The sequence below is a fragment of the Vigna unguiculata genome, chromosome 3 (genome assembly GCF_004118075.2).
Source record: "Vigna unguiculata cultivar IT97K-499-35 chromosome 3, ASM411807v1, whole genome shotgun sequence".
In the NCBI taxonomy this organism is placed as follows: Eukaryota; Viridiplantae; Streptophyta; class Magnoliopsida; order Fabales; family Fabaceae; genus Vigna; species Vigna unguiculata.
In genome coordinates this window covers 13,775,766-13,782,028 of record NC_040281.1, presented here as the reverse complement: position 1 = coordinate 13,782,028, position 6,263 = coordinate 13,775,766, and positions in this window count along the sequence as shown.

Below are 6,263 nucleotides of genomic sequence, written 5' to 3'. Positions count from 1 at the left end.
GGTCGTGGAGTAGTTATTCTCGTGTTGTCATGGATAATTAATTTGTACACTGTTGCAAATGGTTGATATGCATGAGATGGTGGCTGGGAAAATGTTGATAGGTACCATGAGCTAGGAAAGCATGTTTTGGGAAAAAGTTGGGATTGTGGATTGTGGTGCCTCAACAACTGATATGAGATTATTGTGGACATTGTGTACATAGTCACTGGAGGAAAATCACTACAGAAAAGTCATGACCTTGTGTGCAAAAATAATTGCCATAACATGAGGACCACTTACTTCATCATCATCTTTGATTCTCTTCATTTTGTTCTCTTTCACATTTCCTACTTCAATGGTATCTCTTTGGCTGCATTAGTCATGTCTCTCAAGTAATCATGCATTTTCTTTTTCATGCCAATTAGTCATAAACTTAAGTCAATAAATCAACTCAACCAACCCTCTCATTAATTTTTTTTTCTTTTTCATGTCTTTTTCAGTAATACATCCAAAAGCCTTGTTGCCTATGTTGGAGACAATGTTGTGGAGACTCAAGCAATCATCTCTTCCTCCCAAGAGAAGTCCTCAAAGCGTCCCATGTGACAAGGGTGGTGGGGTCCTAGGATGTCCCATGGGTTGAGTTCAGTGAACAACAAATCCATGTTGTTGAGGAGCCAAACTCAAGATTTTGATCACAACCAATGGTTGTTTGAGACCAAAGGGACTTATGGCAGAGTGAATGCTTTTTGGCAGGGAGATCAGAACACTTTTGAAGGAGTTAGCATAGCAGATTTCATGGACAAACCTTGGAAACCACTAATTAGGAAGATTAGAATCCCAAAGGCTATACTTAGCCCTTACAAGTGTATGTATATACATGAATCATTATCAGTTTTCATAGTACCAGTAGACTGTGTCTTTATATTTGTTGACTACTTGGGCCATTTTGGGTTAGAAGCTTGATATATATAGGCTGCCAAGCTCTTTTTTTTTATAAGTGTTCATTTAAAGTAGTTTGTTTACTATTTTTAATTTTTATTTTATAAGTGTTTACTATCTATAAAAGAAAATAGTTGCCTAGAAAATAATGCATGCATTTTTTTTTTTTAAATCACATTGGGTAAGTTTTTATTGATGGTTATAGTTATCATAAATGTTTTCCGTAAATGATAATACTAAAATAAACAGAATGAACAAAAAATTAAATAAATTATAAAAAAAAATCAAACCAATACTCATTGCTTGTTTGAAAAAAAATGATGAAAAATAAATAAAAAATATAGACTACGCTTATTTTTCCAAGTGCTATCTATAAGTACATCGATAGACAACACTGTCTTTAGGAAGTGCTATCTTTTCAATAATACATAAATAGCGCTTGTTGAGCCAAACGTTGTCTATAAGATGTCATTAGATAGCGCTTTTTTACAAACGCTATCTATTAATAGATACCGCTCCAATAGATAGCGCTTAAAAAACGCTATCTATTAACAAAAAAAACGCTGTCTATTGACAATTTTGGCATAGTGTGAGGAATTTAAAATATTTAGGTCGTGTAAGTCCCCAATCCATTGCATGACTCGACTCTTTGATTTTACCGCGTCCACCGCTTATAACGTCTTTCACACGCCCATCCATACTTAACATCTTTCTTCAAGGTCCATACTAACTTCATCCAACAATATCATCTACACCTTCCGCCTATTTTTACATTTAGCATTTCCCAAGTCCTTATAATGCTTTTCATTATCTCCTTCAACATTTTGCTTCTTGTCTTAGGCTATTTAAGATATAGAAAGGAAGATGACAAATTTACCCCAGTGCAAGTTTACACTATTACCTACTTAAACACTTCACTTTTGAAACTAAATATTTACCTTTAATATATTTTTTTTTTCTTTAAATTTAATATTTAATAAATATTAAATTTCAATTTAATTCCTTAATACAATATTAATTTTAATTTTTCCAAGTTCCTCATATTATATTTTTTCAATCTTTTAATCTATTTTGTCTTTTTATTTTAACAATCACGTAAAAATATGATTAATTTATAGTACAAATAAAACAATTCTGTTCGTCCAAGTCGACTCGGTTTTATAACAATTAATTAAAGTCAAACTCAATTATTAATGTATATTATTATTTTATATTTTAGAAAACTTAACTTATAGAGAAAATATAATAAATAAACTTAAATAAAAAATTTATTTTATTAAATATATATTTCGAAAAATATTTAATATTCGAATCATAAAGTAATTATAAAGAAATCTAAAATATACTTCAGTCAAAATAATGAAATTCCAAGTGATTAACAATTAACACGTACAAAAGAGTCATTGTCTTATTCTTCATTGAAATCATTTCTTTTTAGAAACATCCCGGTAATCTCCATTACCCATTTAAGTAGTATTTCTCAACGACTTTGAAGAATTTAAAAATCTTAAGTCGTCTGAGTCCCGAATCCACCAAGTGGCTTTAGTCTTTTTCTATAAAATTTTATTTAGTTGATTTGATGGAGACTTAGGATATTACTGTTTAATTCTTTTAGGACATATTTATAATAATTTCTTTTTAAATTATTTTCTAAACTAAAATTTGTCACTACAAGCTGTTTAGCTTCCAAAACTAGTGTCGGACATAATGGAGACGCAAAAGGGCGTGGACTAAACCTACGCACAACTCACTCTATTCATATTTAAGTGTATTTATAAAAAAAATAAGAGTAATTGCTTTTATCGTCGGCTTGACTGACGCATAATCTAAAAATCAATCGTCGACTGACCCACGCATACATCTCTTAAATAATATATATATATATATATATATATATATATATATATATATATATATATATATATATATATTTAATTCGGTTATGTTTTGTGGTGAAGTTTTTCCCTTTTCCAATTTCATTTTGGCTCCACCATTTTGTTTGTTTAACAGTAACATGTTGTCCCCCTTTTCTACAACACAGTGAGTGCCACAACCATTGCATCATTTATGAATGTTTTGCATCTCTTTTCTACAACGAGTGTGAGAAGGTTTGGAATTGGTTAAGCAGAATCGAGGGTTCCTGTGAAGTGTGAGTTCATTCCCCCAATCTACTACAAACAGCGTTTGTGAGTAAAGCTATGAGTTTGCTTCTGCATTCACCATAAAGGCTTCTTCAAGTCACTCTGCACTCTTCTACGACCTATTGCACATCGCATTGGCCTGAGAGCATTGCCTCCGCGCTCACCTTCAAAGCCCTTTCCAGCACACTCTCGCTTCTCCGTTCCAGCTATCCCACGAGCCAACAAGGGGAGCAAAGAGGTTTCAATTTCCATTTTCAATTCCCAGTAACTCCTTATCCCTCTCTTTCTTAGTTTGGGGTTTTTCCTATTAGGGTTTCTTTGCTTTATGTGTTGGGATGATTAAATCCGATTTGAGTATGAAAGTTGAATTGTTATAGTCTTATTTGTGTGATTGATTTTGTGTCATTCTTGCTTTATCTATCTGCCTGATGCATGTTCTGGGAGGCTTTGTTGATGTTTAAGACATGCTTTTCAACTGCAACTATTTAATTTGAACACCAAGAGTGAAGGTTGTATTGTCCAATGAAGATTCAACAACTGGTTGGTGTTGGTCATTAAGCGTTTTAAATGGAGGAAAAGAACTTTTGGAAAGTTAAAATATTGAACTTGAGGTGAGTAACTAAGTTGGGTTTTGAATAGCATATTATTTTGACTTTTGAATAGCGTATCACTGATATGGAAACTTGTAAAAGAGGTATGAGCTTGTGTGTTTGCTGCTATTCTTTGAGACATTAGCATAGCTAGGTGCTTCAGAGTCTCTCACATTTTACTGATATGGAAACTTGATAGTAGAGGGAATATGTCGTTTCCTAATCTTCATTTATTGAAAATCTAATGGACACTAAGAAACAACTACAATGAATTGATTAAATAAAAGATTAATCCATCCCCATCTATGCCTTACTAACTAGGACTCACACATGTAGCATTTGACACTTCACTAGTGCAGTAAGGGCTTTTGGTCCCGGTTGTTTTTGATATTCTGCCCCGGTTCCAGAATCGAGACATATTGGGGTAAGGCAAAAAAGGGTGGCTTTTGACCTCGGGTGTCAACCGAAGCCATAGGGGGTACTTTTCTGCCTCGGTTCTCTGAGGACCCGAAGCCATAGGGGTACTTTGCTCGCACCACCATTATCACTGTTGCACTCGTCCTTGCCACCGAGATTGTCGGCAAACGTTGTCGCGACCGGACCTTCACCAACACTGAACAAGCAACCCACCGTGACGCTCAGACCCATGGTGTGCTACCACTGCACGGTCTGGATGCGACAATGACAAACCACCATTAACCAGTAGAGCCAAGAGATCCAGCACCTCCACCGTCGTTCGAAGCAGAACTTCAAGCCACTGTTGCGGACAACCCCACCACTGTGCCACCATCACCACCGTAGACAAAGGAAGAGAGTGACCACCAAATCACGCATTTGCCGTGAGTCGCGAGCACGCCTCCTCCGCCAATGACGAACCAAACAACATCGCATAAGAAAACGAAGACGAGAATGCCTCCACCGCACGCAAAATGTTCGCGCAGGGACGAAGGTGAACAGTGCGAAGTCACGAATTTGGGAACCTAAATAGGGCATATGGCCTTGGTTCAATTAATAACCGAGGCCTAGAGTCCCTTTATGGCCTAGGTCAATAAAGACCCAAAGCCAAATGTGACGGCGCTGGTGACATTTTTGAAATTAGGGTTACTGGGCTGCCTTATAGGCCTCGGTTCCTTTTTAACCGAGGCCTAAAACCTCTTCATATTGCCTCGGTCCAGAAACACCCAAAGCCAAAAGTGTTGACGCTGATGGCACTTTTGAAATTTTGGTTACTAGGCTACCTTATAAGCTTCGGTTCTTTTGCAACCAAAGCCTAAAACCTCTTACTACACCGATTTTGCACACACCCGAGGCAATATAGTTGGACGAAATTGCAAAAATGCCACCGCCTCCTTATAGGCTTCGGTTCTGCTATAACTGAGGCCTATAAGCCGAAGTAAAATGTCAAATCTACACTAGTGACTTATGCACATTTGGTTGCAATTTAGATGCTATATTTGGGTTTTGGGTTTTCAACCACATCTTTTTCCCTTGAAACAAACTGAATTATGTAACTATTGCAAATGAACATGGCAAGGTCATTATTACACTCATTGGTAAAGTGTAAGTTTTCTATGTTATTTTATTTTCTTAGTAATTAATGTACTTAATACCAAAAAGTATCTCTGTTTTTCTTGTAGTTGGACGCCCAACCACCATGCAAGTGAGGCAATTGGACAGGCAATAAGGACACAGTTCAGGGGCCCATACCATCATTATGAGGAGGTCCCTGAAGATGTTCAACTTAAATGGTGGACATACTTTAAGGTAATAGAATATATTTGTTATGAATTATGACATTATATAGCACTTATCACTTTATTACTTCCTATTTTTTCAGACCCATATTACTTGGGCACCTGAGCATGAGTGGCATATTCAAAAGGTGTATGAAGCAAAAGTCAAAAAACGCCTATCTAATATGCTCACCAAAGCAAGGAAGAAAATGAAGAAACCTAGTTGGATGGGTGAAATAACTTGGACCCAATTGCTTGACTATTGGGAGAGTAAAGAGTTCAAAGACATATCCTCTCAGAATAAAACAAACAAAGCTTCAGTTAGAGGTGGAGCACTACACTCTACAGGTCGTAAATCTCACCTTGAGATTGCATTGGGACTCGTAAGTTTTCTGTAACACGTATAAAAAAATTGCTTACAATGTTATTGAATATTTTATATGGTTGGTGATATAATCTTACTAATTGCATAACTTTTCTCATGAGCAAAAACATGGGCGTCTTGTGAATCCAAATAAGTTGTTTCTTATCACTCATAAGAAGAAGGACAGTGCTTGGCTAGATACACGTGCACGTGAAGTATATGTAGGTTTTCAATAGTTGGTTTAGTTTGGTTTGAGTCTATACAATTCTGACACTTTCAAATATTATGAATGAGTAGGAGACATATCATCAGCATGTGCGGGACATGGAGACAGATAGTTCTGTAGGAGCTACAACAACAACAAAGATTCAATGCTATAAAGATGTAGTTGGAGGGAAAAGTAAAGGAAGAGTTTATGGCATTGGGGACTTGGCTGCAAACATTCATCATGGTGTGTCATCCCTCACTCAACCTTCTACTTTAGCCCGCATAATTCATCCAAGACTAGTACAATTGA